Source organism: Tyto alba, unplaced genomic scaffold (assembly GCF_018691265.1).
Source record: "Tyto alba isolate M040663 unplaced genomic scaffold, T.alba_DEE_v4.0 Super-Scaffold_9, whole genome shotgun sequence".
Lineage (NCBI taxonomy): Eukaryota > Metazoa > Chordata > Aves > Strigiformes > Tytonidae > Tyto > Tyto alba.
The window spans coordinates 36,543,105-36,560,569 of record NW_024881330.1 but is presented as its reverse complement, the minus strand read 5'-3'; the positions used below and the strand labels follow the sequence as shown (position 1 = coordinate 36,560,569).

General features: G+C 37.2%; 1 protein-coding gene across 3 annotated transcripts in view; it reads left to right on the top strand.

Moving 5' to 3' along the window:
• The first annotated feature begins 268 nt into the window (after positions 1-268).
• Positions 269-17,465, top strand: part of SULF1 (sulfatase 1) — a 102,095-nt gene continuing 84,898 nt past the window's right edge. For all 3 annotated transcript variants that reach the window (XM_032995107.2, XM_032995108.2, XM_032995110.2), the window contains exons 1-2: positions 269-319; positions 2,537-2,634. The gene's annotated coding sequence lies outside the window, so the exon portion shown is untranslated. The remainder of the gene's footprint in view (positions 320-2,536; positions 2,635-17,465) is intronic.

Sequence of the window (17,465 nt, the reverse complement as noted above, 5' to 3'; positions counted from 1 at the left end):
TTGTACTCTGCTGTACCCCTTCCATGCTGAAATTAGAGGCAATGGTCACAGTGAGGCTTATGGGACAGCTCAAGAAAACATTACCCTATGCAATGTCTTCCTTATTGTGCTGGGATATGTTCCTAGAAATAATGTATAGATAAATGCGAGCGATTTGTTTGTTGTTTGGTTTTTCTTTTTTCTTTAAAAATATTATTACATTTATTGATTAGAAATTGTTATAACTTTCTATTGGTTTATTTATTGCAGCAAAAAAAAAGACTGAACTGAGGAAGAGTGAAAAAATAATGAAAATATTTATTTCTTGCATAAGACAAAGGTAAGATTTAGAGAACCATAATATTGCATGTACCTATTTATAGCATAATAATAATAACTATGAGGTTATTTGTTAAGTTCCAAAATACTGGCAGCTTTTTATTTAAACTTATTTAGACCCTCACAGTCTTGGCTGCCTAAAAGCCGGTGATTTAAAATTCACAATCCTTTCTGCTTATCTGAGACAATGAGTCCACTGCCATGCACTGTATATGCCACCATATTGATCTGTTCAGCATTAGAGAAGCAAAGGTTACATTTACTTTTGTAGCAGCATATTAGGGGTGTATGTATTTCAGATTCTTTGACTTACACTATCTTCATTTTGGGTTTTTTGAAGGGAGGGTTCATTCTTTCTTCTTTTTTTTTTTTTTTTTCCCCCCTCTCACTCCATTCTTTGGAAGCTATATATGCCCCAATTTTTCCTGGGATTTTTTTTTTTTTCAGTCCCAGGTACCCAGCTGTGCATGAAATAATGCTCCCCATATGTGTCCATTGTTCCCGTTGCTGGTGTCTGTGCAAGTCACCAGAGTTTTCCTAATAAGGTTGGGTTTGACCTTTCAGATTTTCTCAAATGAAGAATCTAACGACATTCATTATCCTCAAAACAGATTGACTTCCTTGCCACTGCCCTTATAAAATAGCTGTAAGAAACAGTAAAGCATGCTTGTTCCAAAACCAAAGTCAAGCCCCAGAGCTGTTCAAGAGTGCATAAACATTAGGCAGCCAGTCTTTGGCTGGACCTTCCAAAACGGTGGTGTGCCAAACAGAGAGAGATCCTGAAGAAGGGGAGCAGACAGACTGAGAGAGACTTCACAACAGAGGAGACTAAAGCCTAGAGAGAGCCCATTTTGACTGTCAGGCAGGAAACCCCTGTCTGGTGGTTTTAGTGTCCCCCATGTCCAAGGCGAGTGCCCCCATGATGTATGTGCTGACTGCTGGGGTGGTGGACTCCAGTTCTGCTCCTTTTTTGTGCCAGCACTGGCAGCGGTGTGACAATGCAGGGAGCCAGATGACAGAGCTGACCCATCTGAAAGCTAACCTGCTTGCTAGTGTGCTGGTATGGGTTTGGCTGGCAGGGTTAACACTTGGTCAGATTAGCTCTTTCACCTGGCTCCCCTCAGCCCCAGGAGCGTGTGTGCTGGCACACGCTGGAGAGACACTCTGCCTGAATGGGAGGGGAAGGTGGTGTCTCTACTGACAGAAGCTTGTTGAGGCTAAGGGAATGTGAAACTACAGCTCATGTCAACAAAATATTTCCTGTGTTCATGAAAATCAATGAAACAGAGCTCTTTTTCTGTCAGTGAAACTTTCTCCTGACTGGAGCCACCTATGAGATCTTGCTTAATAGTAGATCAGGATCTGAATAGGAGAAAGTAGGTATGAACCGACCAGTTCTTGTCAAAGGAATAAGAGAACTGAGGAATTTAGATTAGTATAGTAGATACTAGTAGTTATATTTCCATTGCATAAAGACAAAATGGACTCATTTGTGCTAATTTATACTTGATTTCAATATTACCTCATTTTAGAAAAGAACAGATAAATGAATGAACAGTTATGAAAGATAAGACAAATATCTCCAAAACTGAAAATTCTATTAAAATACAATAGATATTCTCCAAAAATATCCTGACAATTTACATAACTTAGTGATGGACATCTAGCTATTTGAATCATCCATTTGAATCTGAGACTGGAGATGTAAAAATTTTGTTAGACAAACAGTAAGAATACACTTAACTTGAAGATATGCATTTCTGTTAAATTTGACAGAGCTTTCCCACTGGGAGTACAAAAGGAAAGCACTTTCATTGATTTTGATGGCTAAATAAAATATATCTTATAATTTCTGTACAGTCATTTTACAATAGAATTTATTATTGTTTTTTCTTACATATAAGAACATTTGCCATAAGTTTTCTTAGCTGTATTAAGGTACTGAAAAAGCAGGTACACATTGATAGGTACTTTAATAATGAACAAATGATCCCTAATATTTCAATTATTTTAACTATGCCTGCTTGCTGACTTGTAAGCAAAGTAATTAGACATGGATAAACTTGGTTCCACAGAGTGAATCAGCAAAGTAAATAGGAATGAATAAACTTAGTTTTGCAAACAAATTCTAAATCTAGTATGATCAGACCTTGTGTTACAACTAAAATTTGTGATTCCTAGCAGCTATAAGGATTAATGTGCTTTCCCCTTTTTGCAGGTTTTGCCTACAATAAATTCACTGAGCAAGACATACAGACTTCTGTCCAATGCTATGAAAATTAACCAAGGCACATTAACTTCAGGAAATCTTCAAAGGTACAAAAATAAAATGCTTATTCGGTAATTAATTAAACCAAACAAGCCATCAGCATATGCTACATAGCCTAAGTATTATGTCAAGTCAATAATTAAGCTGTAGTAAATCTTCTAGATTTCTATCCTGCCAAACTTTAAAAGCTCGAGACTAACGCAACCCTTAACATTTTAGTGAGCCAGTAAATGATTATACAGATAGCTTCTCAATCCAAAGTTTGCTACTATTAACTTTCTATTTTTTAAGACATCCAGAAATTGTATGTTTTGTGGTTGGTGAATAATATCCTGTGAACAAAATATATGCCTTTCTTGAGCCTATGAAAAGGAATACTTTGTAGGCTTGAGTTATGTCAAGATAAAAGTGCACTTTTCCTGCAGGGAAAGATATACATTAAGCAAAAAGTAATGGTTTGGAATTTTCCCTTGTTTATGTGAACATGACAATTATGAAAAGTTGAAGCTAATCTCACTGTATGCAGCTGGTCATGGTAAAGAAAAGCACTATGCAAGCTGTCTTATGTGACTCTGCCAAAGCAATTCCAAAAGATCTGCATTAATTTTGTGCTTTCAAGGCCTGGCTGACTTTTAGGGAGGGAATTAGGAGGTCACAACAAGTTGTGAATTGACCTTGTGATGTGGGAATTATGACACTAGGCTGGGTATCAAATCATACATCCCAATTTAGCAGATAAAAATAAAAAGCCACATGACAGAACAGATCAGGAAGCTTGAAATGATCTGGGATTCATTTTTTCTCTCATCTGTATTATTTTCTGTCACCTCATTTACATAAAATATTTCTGGTTAAACAGTTTGCAAATGCATGTGATTTAATAGCAGGTATATGTGTGGCAGAGGTAAATTTGGATTTAAAATTAAGATATAACTAGAAATGAAAGACAGCTGGTAGGTATCAAATTTATTTAATGTGCAAGTCTTTGCATGGAGTTTTGTTTGGAACCAGTTACTATTTGACATATCAGCTCATAGTTTATTTTAATTACAGAATATTTAAATTACCAGATCTTCAGATAACATTTTGTTACAATTAGAATTAATGTAAGATTATTCAGTCTGCTTTATTTTCCCTCCATATGTGTGGCTGTATATTGATCCCATATAAAGCACATATTGTTTGCTTGCATACAGTGTATCAGGATATCCAGGCTGTCCTGTTCCATTGTTTTAGTCATTATCTCCAGTTCCATCTTAATGTTGTCTCCTAACTATCTAAATTTTTAATAGGTTTATCTATATTTTTTCTAGGTTACTCTTAAAGAGGTTAACTAGAGTAGGGCCAAGAAAATGCATGCCTTAGATGTCCACAGAAGTGGAAGTTATGAAATAATATGATTTAATGAGTGATTTGCTTTTGTTGAAGAGAATGAATTGGATTATTATTTGCAGTACCCTCCAGTTTATTCAATTAAATGACAAGTGATCGTTTTGATGATGTTCCGAGTCTACCAAAGGGCAGGAAACACAAATAAACTTATGAAGGACTTTATATTGGAAGATTTCTAAGCAATTTTTGCAGATCCAAAGGTTAATTTTTTGGTTTTGGTTTTTGTTTTTGTTTTTGTTTTTTTTTTAAAAAAGGACATTATCTAAACCAAAACTTTAGAAGTTCACTCTTCATCGACTACATCATCTGCTGCTGCAGAGAATTTTGAAAGAAAAATTTGTAAACAAGTTTTTTCTCTAATTTAGGGTCATGATATCTCATACAATGAAACTATAACTGTGAAGTATGCATAAATGTAATTCATAATTGTCAGTATTAGGAATGCCTTCAGAATATTTATTATGAAATAAAGCGTTATCACTTGCACCATGGATAAAATAGTTGGAAAGTTCCAAGAAAAATGAAAACATGGCTTTTTGACCTGAAGCTTAAAAATGTCTCTTATGTGTATAATCTATTAGTGACACTCTCAGTGCAAAGACTTTCCTGGTACATTATCCACTGAGATTCCAAAAGCCAACTTCAGTTAATTAGGTCAAATACAACTTAACTCCTGGGGTGAGGTTTTTTATAAATGTAGTTTCACTACTGCAGACATATGTAATCCAGTCCCAATTCCAAACAGACTTTTGGATCCCAGTTTATTTTTGGGGAGGTGTAAGAGCTTGAACAAGCCATTTCACTTCATCTGAAATGATCATGATATTGAAACAAGAACTGGAGAGGCTTGCATTATGGCATTTCACTCTAGGTTACAGGGTTTAGGAAAGTGAATCTGCGTGAGGGATTGATAGGTCAAGAGTACTGGGCTGACCAGTGCTGTGTTCAAGCAAGAAACCTGGGTAGATAGTGAGATGGGTCTCACAGAATAACTTGGAAAATTTCAACAGGCAGTAGATTGTTAGAAGAGGCTGGAAAGCTGAGGAACAGAGGCATAGAGCAAGTGCAAGTAACATTTTTTTACAGTTCACTGCATCACTCTTCATTTTACTGTGTGTACAATGAGGGCACAGTCCCTGGTCTATCAGCAGAAGGTATTGCTGAGTGTCCAGCTAGAAGGCGTACAGCAGAGCTATGATCTTTCTGTGGGGGTTTTCCTTCTGTGCTGTGGTATCTCATCATTATTAGCTGTCTACACAAGATGCAGTCAAGTCATGCTGAATCTGTAATCAGACAGCTTTTCTCTAGGTAGGATCTCATCAAGCATTTTCATCTCCCTGTCTAGAGCTTTTTTCTTTCTCTCCTGGTAAAAGGTCACAAGGAAATACCTACCAAAAATAGGGAAGTCCCACGGGAAAAATCCTCTAACAGAGAGGTACATCTCTGTGTTGCATACATATACACATTCTGAAACACACCCACACAAATATTATCTGCTAAGAAGCACGTGCTAAACTGTTCGTTTCTGCATCCCTCCCAAGTGATCTTTGTCATCAATGACCTTAGTTCTATCTCATTAGTATCTTCCACTTTTGGAAACAAAACTAATTAATTCTCTTTCTTCCTCTCATGCTGACAAGTTTCTCAGTTTGGAAAAAAGGATTACGTAGAAGGGGATTATTAGCTGAAAGAAAGATAAGGGGGTTTCCCCCTAAATGCATTAGGATAAATAGCTTTTAACTACAATAGGTATAGCTGATAAAATGAGATATTCCAAGGACATGCAACTCTGGTCCTTTGTTTCTTCTCTATTTCGTGACTTTCTTGCCCACAGCACATTTGTGATCTGACCTGGTAAACAAGAGCCCTTTCCATTTGGTTTTCTTTTCCACCACCCTCTCACACATAAACCTTTTCTATGTTTTTCTATCTACACCATTGATTAAAATCCAGAGGGAGTTTTTTACAGCCTGTCAATACGGTAGAAAATCTGTGATCTTGGAGTTTTCCCTTTAGAAGCTGTGAAAGTGAAGATTCTGAGATTCACTTTTGGTATATCCATAACATACCACATGTCACTTATACGAAGCAACAGGCACTTTGCCTTTGTGGCTGCTCATCCCTATTAAATTAGTTCACACCAGTAGAGTTCCAAAGAGGAAGTATGAGTTTTTTCTCCTTCGTTTCTTCCTGCTATTTAGTGGAAGGGGTTCTCAGCTGCTGATTAGGTTGCTTCATTGGTTTTCTTACCAGCGCGTTTCTCTGCACTGCATGCCTTAATGAGGAACAGGCGGTCAACAGTTTGGTGGGCAGTATGCTGAGAGCATGCTTAGGAAAAGAGAGACAGACCAGCGAAAAATAAATCCAAGAAACTTCCTTCCCAACCTGCACCAAAATGAAAGCAGGAACTTTTGTATAAGTGTACTCTTAAGATTTCAAGATCAAGATTTCAAGATGCCAGTCTCTGGAAGTATTTATGAGCCCTTTGCCACATTTAGGTGTTTTTTTCCTGTAGGAACCAAGTAACTTCCTTCTTATCCAGTATCAACTGTATTACCATGCCTTAGTGGAGAATCAATAGTATGTAAGGACATCAAAATAAGATACATATAGTCTGATAAAAATACTTACAATATTTCATGTAAGGAATGTTTATAAAGTGGATTTTGTAAAAGCACTGTACGTCTCATTATTTCCTCTACCCCTTACAAATATTTCCATTTAGATGGATGTTTAAGAAGAATGGATATTTTTTTTCATCCATGCATTTCTACTGCCAATAGCTTGATCCAGAAGTATCTCACTCTTTTTCTTGCAAAACTGCAAAATGTCTTTAATAAGAAGTAGACCTATGGCATCATTAAGATTGTAATGATATAGTCAAGAAATGGATGAAAAGAATACAAGAAAGAAAACTCTTTTCTAGCTTTATGTATTAAGACCAGAATGACAAAAGAAAACAGCTAAAGCCAAACCATACAAACAGAACTGCCTAATGTGATATTAGTAGTGAGATACACTAATATTAAAACTGGTAACTCTTCTTGAGTGAAATGTATGGACAAGATTAACATTTTTTCACAAAGGACTTTTTTGGCTCTCTAGAAAAAAAATGGCATATCTGCAACGGCTTAAATCTACTTGCAGTGAGAAAAGCACTGGGACATGTGTTTATATATGTATATGTGCTATTGACATAGCAATGAAGCAGCTTACTGACTCAGGGCCAAGAAACACGAATGGGAACACTTTCCAGCATTTGTTGTTGCCTTGCAGATTTACAGATCTAAGACAACATTTCTTTGCTCATTGTTGCCTCAAATTGTAATCATTTTCCCTACCGCCTCCTCAATCCATTCCCAGAAGGAAAAAGAAAATGGCCTATTATCTGTGTCACATGAAGGCCTAGTAAGTTTTCGTCTTGACAAGCAAGCAGATTACATATTAGTGAAGTGCAGGCTGTCACCTAAAAAAGTTTTGAGCCTGAGGATATTACTTCTGGGGAAGAACTCAACCAAATTTACACTTTATTCCTCATGTGAAAGAAAAATGCATGGTTTTCCAGCCAGTTTTGCAGTTCTTAATATATAGAAGTGTGTACAGACAAGAAATGGGGTGCACATGAGAGATTCTCAAAGTCTTTACCCCCTTCTCAGCTCCTTTGGTGATACACTGCACTAGTTAGTTGATTAACCTGGTATTCAGAGGAATTTAGTCTCACCTTTTTGTTCCAGTCAAGATTTTCTGTATGACAGCACCACAGTCAATGCCACAGAAAAAAACATTGCTTCATTATCTCATAGGAGAGCTGTGGAAACAGATACATTTAAGATTACTGAGTGCTTGGATAATGCAGTAATGGGATGCTCATAAATGCCATAAAGAAATGCCAGGCTTCATGGCTCAGCAGCTGTGTATCGCACAGTGGGCATGTTTTTCCCTAGGAACTGATCCTGGAAGCTGCAGGCCACGCTGGTTCCCACTGAAAGCATTCTCAGACCCCTCGGTGATCAGGTCCAGAGCACCTATGGGATTCTGAAATCTTGTGAGCTGTAAGTTAATATGACTCAGGCAATAAAATATAACCACTGATTAACAAAGCAGATCTTTATAGCCATTAGATGTATATTTATAAATAGCCAGAGACATGACTGAGTGATGATGTTCAACCATGCAACTAATTGAAAGCAAATAAAGATATGATGACACGGTAATTGTAACTGAAATGAAAACATTCTTCACCAGCGTTTTTACATTCTTATACACACATTAACTTTTTCTTTTGGTTAGGAGGTCTTCTCCACAATTCTTCATAGTTTAAATAGTGCCAAATTAAACCATCATGTACACTGTGTTCCTGGATATTTAAAACTACGCATAACCATTGAAATAATCCAGAATACCATAACACAACAAAAGAATGCAGTTTTTCTATGGAAACTTGGACTTTGAATTTAGGTTGTGATTTAGATAAATTTGTAAATATCCCAACTGGTAGCCATGATACTATAGAAGTGGTGAACTGTGTTTGCAGGCCCTCATGCATAGATTACACTTAATGTTCAAAAAGGATTATATTCTGTGATGCTCAGAACCAACATAGTGGATGGCCTTTACACCTCAAGGTACTGATCCAGATCATGATGAATTTTTAACCTTGTGAAAGAAGAGAAGTATTTTGAGAATATTTTGGGGTTGTAGAGGTGGTTTTTATTTTTTTCCTATGATTTCCCTCTAGTCACTACCAAGTGATGTTGTACCACCTTCTGAATGCATGGTCTGATTCTTGGGTGCACCGAAATTTTCTTTTTGGGCCTCTGCTGATAGACTTTTCTCCCTGTCTGAATATTGTATCACACACATGGTATGGGCTGGGATAAAAATAAAGAGAGGTAATACAGAGGTAAAGGTGAAGCATGATGTTAAAATACAACAGCAACAAAGAGAACTTTAACTATTAACTCAAAGGATATTAACTGGAATAGATGGCACAGGGGTGCTTATAGGTGTTTGCTGGAAATAAGGTGATGAGAGAGAGCTGAGTGGATCTGTCTCATTCCAGGAACATCTCAAAGGAAACATTGTTCTATTTGGGATTTCAGACTTCTGAAAAATTTGTGATGATTTTTATTAATGTACAATTCTGCCATAAAACCAATATCATGAGGCTCCCAGGACTCTGTGATTCATGAAGGTTACAGTGAATGTATTAAAGTTATACAACTTCTGCTGTCTAGCAAGAAATTTTACAAACATAACTTCTATCTTATAAATCACTAGCACTAAATGTATATAGGTTACATTAGACATATTTCTTTAGCATATATTTGCTGGCTACAACTTTAGATGCCCTATATAGAGTTACTCAGATTATCACCATTATAACATCTGAACAAGCCATTTACCTCTGGAGGACTTGCCCCACTGTATTTGACAGAAATATAAGTAATTATTGAGTTAATACACAAAGTGACATAAAAATGTGTTTACTTTTTTAAGATTATTGGCCAGAAGGAGACAACAAGAGACTTAACTTTTTTTTTTTTTTTTTTTTTTTCCTGTTGGATTAGTTCTGAAATGTGTTATTCATTAAGCAAATATTGCTGAATAAGAAGGTGTCACTTTGCAAGCTGAATTTTCAGTTCAGGGCAATAGTTTGTGAGCATTCTTGTTCAGTACATTGAATAGTAATGAAATACTTCCATAGATCAGAGTTTTAAAATATAAACCTGAAATGTGTGCTCCTTCTATCTAAATAACAATAGAAAAGATTTCTAGCTCTTATGTTTCTCCGATTTTTTTCTTTTTTTTCTTTTTGCAAACTTATGTCCTTTCTATAAGTGTAAATTAAGAAATACATTTTCAAGTAGCACTGTTACTTTGCTACATGAAGAAAATAAGAGGGATCATTTCACCCATAATTGAAAAGCAGACATTCCAGGGATATGGAATTTTATTGGTGCTAGGAAACTAAACAAGTGTTTAGTGAGAATAACACATGCTGTTAAAACTACAGAGAAAAAGTAAGCAAGATAGAGTGCATTTACTTAAATAAAATATTTTGTATATATCTTAGAGATTATTATTTTAAATAATAGGTATTTTCTTTAGCTCTGTGAACTCATATGTTGTTTCTATAAAAAAAGATGGTTGACCTGCTTCAAACTATAAAAGATTTGTGATTCTCCTAAGTCCACATGCCCTAGATTAATGTTAGTGTCAAACTGATTCTACGGTAAGCTCATTTAATGTACCTCTGGGCTATAAGATGTTACTTTGCCAGCAGCAAAGGTCACATGTTTTCAGGTATTGACAGTGCAAGTAATGACAAGTTGTTTCTGTGTTTGAGTGGATCAGGGTCTTTTTAGCATTCATTCAGTGAATCTGGCAAACTGTAGCCTCTGCCCAAGAGGGCTCTGTGCCTTTGAGCATACAGCAGAGGGAATTATTACACCTCCAGCTCTGAAATCTATAGCTTCATTTAGTTCAGACCTCCCGAAGGAATTTTTGTGCCTTTAGCTAAATAGCAAACAATTTTGAAGCTGGCTTTACATAGGTAGCAAATTTCTTCTTGATCATAAAAAGAAATTGAATTGTTTCTATATTTTGGGGGTTTTAAGCACATTTTTTTGTTTGTTTAAATATATTTAGGTATGGTAGGTCAAACTAGCCTTACAACTGCAATTATAAAAACAACAGCCTCTGTGAAACTTTGCAAGCATCAGTCCTAAGGAAGGAAGACTGATCAAATAGCTGAAAGTCAGGAGCAGAGCTGAAGTGCTGCTTTCCTGGCTCCTTCCTGGGTTGTTGAGTGATGAAGCCAGTCATATAACAATACCAAGATTTACACATGTTGTGAGTCATCTTTAACAAGTAATCGGAAAATGCATTAAGTCGCTCAGATGGGAGCCTGACATTTCCCAAACAGTCACAGACTACACGTGGCTTCTCCTGTACATTTTAGTGGTGAAGAATGCTTGGAGAAAAGTTTTGTTCTCTAATGCAAAAGGCAAAAAAGGGAGTTAAAGTTATGAAGCTCTGCAAATAGAATTTGCGAAGTATTATCAGACACCTACTATCTTAGTGGCAGATTTTTTTCTCCTAGACTGGGATCTGAGCTAGGGGAAATAGAAACAGCTTATAGGGGATGGAAAAGGGATGGGTACCCTAGACATCTGTCTCTTGTACAAACACAGAAACCTAGGTCAGGGCTACAGCCAAGCTTATCTGGGAAGCAGTTACTTGGAGCCTGAAATCATGTCCTCAGTCTCAGTGCTTGCTCCTAGACTGCTTATACATTATTCTAAAATTGTTGTTTGATAAAGAAGAGAAAGGTGTCAAGAATGCCAGCAGTCTGTCTCCACATGAAGTGATCTAACCAGCAGAACCAAGTCCCTCTTCTCCTCCTCCTCAGCATATGGATCTTTCCTGGAGCAGCTTTCCCAGGAGAGCTAGAGTGACCTTTTTGTCACCATTTGGTGATCAAGGAACAGTCCTGTGACTGGAGCTGGAGATCCAGATGTCATCAGGAGGAGGAGGAGGGCTTGAATCTCAGACCTCTGGTTTCCTGGTGGATCCCCAAAATCTTGTGAATTTTCCATGGCCAATGTGTGCCTCACAAATTAGGCTCCTTTGGAGACTTATGCCTGTTTTGCATCTCCCAGACAGCTTTAGCTAAAAGGCAGGATTTTAGGCAATTTAATGCAACCAAGACAGGGCGACAACTGAGGAGACCCAGAAGCATAATATTATGTCTCCAAGGAACTTTAGCTATCTTAAGCTATGCAGCACGATAGGTATGGATTATTTTAATTGCTCTTCTAAAGTTAAGCTCCTAAATTTCTCTGAAAGGGCACTGATGTGATTTGCTGCATGCTTGCTGAAAAGTACATTGGTTCATGCTGTAGTGACCCAAGTGTTGTTAGAGATTGTTCATTTGTTCACACATGTGTCACAGTTCCCAGAGGTGACCATGCAGGAGTTTAGCTGAGCCTGATTAGCTTAATCAGCACTGACTTGTGCATGGGCATGCCTTTCTCACATCTGTGCCATTTGTTTCACTGCCTCCCTTCTCCCTTTCCTTTCATCACATTTTTCCTTATCAAAGTTTCCCTAATATTAAACACTTCCCCAAACCTTTTCCTTTTTATTCTCTTCCCAGTTGGATTTTTATCTTTGGAGAAAGCTGTGGAAGATGTAAAAATGGCAGATGGAAGATGAGACTAAATGTGATCTGAAAATGCAATATAGTTTGCCCCCCAAGCTCTTCACAACAAAATTCAGGATGTGGACAGCTTCCTTATCTTGCTTAGCACAGCTGAGCAGACGAAAGAGAACAGCGCACTGTCGAGTATGATGGTATATTAGGCTTCAGGAGAAAGTAAAAAAGCATTCAAGGGCAAAACTGCACCAGGCTTTTCCTCACAGTAGCACAGGATACTCAGGCGCATCTTTCCTAAAGCATAAGGAAAATCAATAAGCAAATTTTTTTAGTGTTGCAGTTGAAGTCTTAATGTCAGTGTCACTCTTCCAAAGGCAACAGTATTATGTTGGCTGATATTGTTAAAATTCAAGATTACAGTTGATGCTTCTGAACACATCTAGTTTCTTCCTCCCAGCTGCAGATTATAGGACAGTAATATGCTTCCTCTACCCTCATGAGGAAATAAGTGTACTGAGTTTTAAATGCATGTATAAGAAAGGAAAATAATGCATATATATGTATGTGTGTGTGCCTGTAGGTGGATATAAAGACATAGATATAATCTCTAGTCTTGTTTTGTTGTGAAGATCGTTGACTCCCCAGACACAATCTGGGAAATCATGAAAATTTAAAAACCCCTCCCCAGTGTGACTCTTTCATTGTCTTCCTCTTTCTCTATACCTTTTATAGTTGTACAATATCTGTACCTTTAAGTACAACTAGAAGGAGAATCTTCAGGGAGATTTTAGCCCAAGTATGTACAGTAGGTTGATTATATCCTAAAACTCTTTCAAATTTGTGCTTTTGAATATATTTTCAGTAAAAGGGGTTAGGTAGTAGCTCAGAGATGACACTAAGTACCTCATCAACTGAGTGGGATTCAGAGATCTAGATGTAGGTGTTAGTGTGTGAATATCTGATCTTCCATTATAGGCAACAGCATTTGAGTCTATACAGCCAGTGGGGCTTGGGGAGCTGCACCTGGATGGCCAGATAGTTTCCAGATTCTCCTAACTGTACAGTCTAGATTCCCCTCTGACTGTTGTGGGAGCTTAGACACCTACCTCATGTAGCGACACCGACATTTTGAGAATTAAATCTAGGTCTCTACAACGTGGATGTGAAACCCACCCAGTGTAATTATTTAAGTAGATGAAGATGTATGTGTGAAGACAGTGATTGGATTAAAACTGCTGTGATTTTAACATGAATAAATTCCAACCTATGCTGTTATGTGGCCCTCGGGGTTAATTAAAATCCAGTGTATGGCTAACTTACTTTTATATGCATTTACCTATCACAAGAGGGATATATATGCCTGTATTCATGAGACAAGCAACTCTAGAGTATCTTTCTCATGATTAAGATATTCAGGGTGCTCAGTAAGCGTTTAGTAATGCTAACTCCCATTAAGCATTACATAAGTCAATTACACTTATTCATTTCCAATGAAAATATTGAAACCAGAAGTTAGAGAGCTAGTCCTGTAGAGTCTGAACAATTCCAAATAACAGTTAGTACTGTAAAGAAAGAGCACTCATCACCTTCAGAAGTTGTTTAACACTAAGCAGGGTAGAGTCCTCAGGGGCATGTTCATACCTCAAGAGAGGCTCAGCCTAAGACCTAAGAAGCACTGACAAGTCATCAAAACAGACGTGAAGTGATTCATAGATTTTTGTGCTTGATCCTATTCATGAAGGTGAATCTGACTATAAGTAATAAAATTCCTTCCTTTAAATAGTAAGATTCAGTATTGGTTTTCTGTGTCAAACAAGTTGCTGACAGCCTAGAAATAAAGAAGGATTTGAATTTCTTTTAGACTCAGAGCTCTTAAATTCTTTTGTCTCTCCACTGCCTCACTAGATATGTTGTTGGTTGTGTACCTATTCAGAAGCAGGATATAGTTGGCACTTGATTATCCATGTGTTGCAGATTATTCATGCCATGGATATTAGTTGAAGCTCAGAGCTACATGAATGTGGCTACACTGCTTCCAGGAGCATCTCAACTCCATAATCAATACAACTGCTTTTGCATTACACAGAGCTGGACTTAATAAACCCCTATGAATTTTATCTGGCTCCATGGTAAGCCAGTTCTCTGAGAAACACAGAGACTCTTGATGGTGTCAACCTATATCTAGCTGGGTTCTATTAATTTGGGTTCAGTGCTGGTCTGCCAAGCCCATAGTGGAGCTGGCATTGATGGCAACCCTGAGGCTGGCAGGTGACAAAGGGTGGGGGGGGAGTGAAGCAGTTGATCCTGCAGCATGGTCCATTTTTCTGGAAAAGGAATGTGTGGTTTATTAGTGGAGGCACAGTGCCACAAGATTTCAGAGAGTTTGTTCAGGTTGTTTGGTTGGGGTTTTTTTATTTGTTTTTGGGCTTGTGTTTTGTTTTTGTTTTAAATCTTAACTAATGCGTCTTTCTGAAGTGCCAGAAGGAGTTGAATTGACCTGTGTTGGCTCAGAGCTGCCCATGTGTTCCAAAACCCACTCTGGATATCTACAGATTGAGCAGTTTTTAGTGCTTACTTAGGTTTAGTAGGATAGATGTTTTTAAGTTGTCAATAAGAGATTGATTTTAAGGATGTGTATTCATCTCTAAACAGTACTCCACATCAGGAGACTCTAATGCATCAATCCTAGATTGACATTGGCACTATGACCTAAGCAGCTCTTGAAAGCCTGTGGCATGAAATAGCACTTCAACAATGATTCTTTCCATTTCTCCAAACTTTTAACATTCGATGAGCATGTACTTTCTTCATATGACAGTGACACATATATATTCTAGAGTAAACTTGAAAGACTAGTCTCAGATTTATTAAAATCTTAGTGGTTTATTGTGTCTGTGAAAGATGTTGCAGTTGAAGCATGCCATTTCCATACCTGATGAAGGCACTACCAAATGAACTTGTTCTTAGCTGCCCGTGATTTTAACTTTCCAAAAGCAGAGAATTCTGGACAATGAACTTTTGGGATAATCCCCCAGTTTATTTATGATTGTATATTAATATATTTGGGTTTACCTTTCTTTTCAAAAGTCCTATTTCAGGTAGTGGAGCTTCTGGAATGATGATGTTAGTTTGTATATAAATTAAATCCAGAAACCTCAAACGTGATATTAGACAACAGAAAACTAAGATACATGGACAAGACTGAAACATAAGTGGATAAAACGTAACAAGAAACACAATTGTACTAAAGCAAAGGTTTCTACAGGCTGCAAATATTTTAAATTTCTATAGCAACTTATCATCAATAACTTTCTAAAAAATATTAATTAATTAAGCCTCAAAATTTGAAAGGTAAATGTGTTATATTGGGATGATGCTGTATCGTTAGAATACAGTCTGATCCATTTGTTGTTGATATTTGACAGCATACGCAGATGGTAACAATCACATACAGCAAGTATTTCTAGATTGTAACTGTAGGCAATATTCTAGCCAAAACTTCCTAGACATTTGATGTAAACAGTGACAAAACTAAGACACTGGCTAAACTGAGAAAGACACTAGTGTCAGTACTGTCTCTTAAATGCATTGAGAACTCCCATAAATACAGGTAGTTTCAACCATATCTTGGTATTTGCCTGGGCAAGTCCCTTAATCTTTTCTTATCAAAACAAGGACCAAAGAAAGACATGCCAAGTGGAACAGATTCTGAAAGCTCTGTGGAGCCAAAAAATTCCATTACCTGTGACCCAGAGGAAACTTCATTAAGGACATTTGGTAAGATTTCAGTGTGCTTGTATTTCTTTGAGCCTTTCTGCTAGAAGTGTTGAATTGTTTGAACTATGTCAATAATTGCCTGAGTTAAGTCATCAAGTTAGCTACATGAGCTAAGACATTTCTGAAATTACTTATGAAATTAAGTAGTGAATTTGATGAGAATATAAATTAAGCTAATTAATCATCAGTTAGTCACAGCCTTGTATCTAGACAAGAAGTCTTGCAATATGCAGTGCCTGGGAGCTATAAGTAAGAATACTGTATCTCACATGAAGCTTTGGGGCATTTCTATTTTGTCGCAATGGGATAGTGCTAGCCTATAGACATACTATAAATTCATCAAAATGCAAAACCCAGTGTATTTTGTACAGCCTCTGCCCTTCAGTGGTGCAATCCAGATACTATATTCTTCAACTGAATTTCCTCAGACTGCTGGAAAAATAAAGCCCAGACTAAAGCAGCCCTTGTGCCACAAGCACACTGCCTATTCTCTGTTTCATAAACTTGCATCTTTCCCTAAAGCTTCAGAAACTTTACATTTATCTAGCAGGTAAACTCATCTATTTTCAAGGTGTCCCCATTGCAGAACTGTAATTCAGGAGAAGAGATGGGTACAATGCTCGGAACCATTTCTTTGTAGATGAATATCAGTGCTTATCACACCAACCAGAAACAGCTAACCAGAGAAGCTTTTGTTAGTGCATCATTTCTGTCCTGGAACTCTCCTAGAGTCAAATGTTCCGCAACAGCTTCAAAGCCTTAGTGTGTTTCTAATATACTCATAACCACGCACAATTTAGTACTGTAGCTGAGTGTTGATGGGACAGAGGTTTTGATATTGATAGTGGGGTTTTCTCCAAGAGGAATATTGTCACTGTTTTTATAACAGAAAGCCTAAAAAAAAGCCTTTGTGGTCTCCACTGTTATTTTCACCTTTGAGGATCTAATTTAAGGGCAGTTCAGTATACTTAGCTTTTACATGGCAGACCTGTGACTCGTCCTTTGTCTGCTGTCAACATTTCCCTACATGGCGAGCTCCTTTCAGCTCACGTTAGTAGACTTTCAGTGCATCTGAGTGAAAGTCAGCTGTTTCTGTGGCTGCTTTCTACTGTGTTTGTCAAATCTATCTGAATTGTACTAAAGTTAACAGGGCTAAGAACAGAGCAGTAATTACAAATTAAGAAGCTGATAATATCAGTGGGGCCAAATGTACTAATCATAAAACAAAACAGTAAAATTTCACTGCTTTAATGTCAGCTTGTTTGTTATACTATACCGTTTCCTGTATTTTACATGCTCAGTTGAAGAGCTAAGAAATGTCTCTTTTTCAGAGGATGATTCAGTTCATTCATACCATAGCCATAGGCAAAATTCCTCAGCACGCTGTATTTTGCTGTGAGAATATTCATGTTCTGAAGTCATGCTTAAATGTTCAGTCATTTTAGCTATTTGAACAAACCAATTGATTAACATTTCAAGTCAGTTTTTAACAACTTCTATACAAGAAAGCTCCTAGTTAATTCTTGAGTTTACTTTTCTGGGCCAACC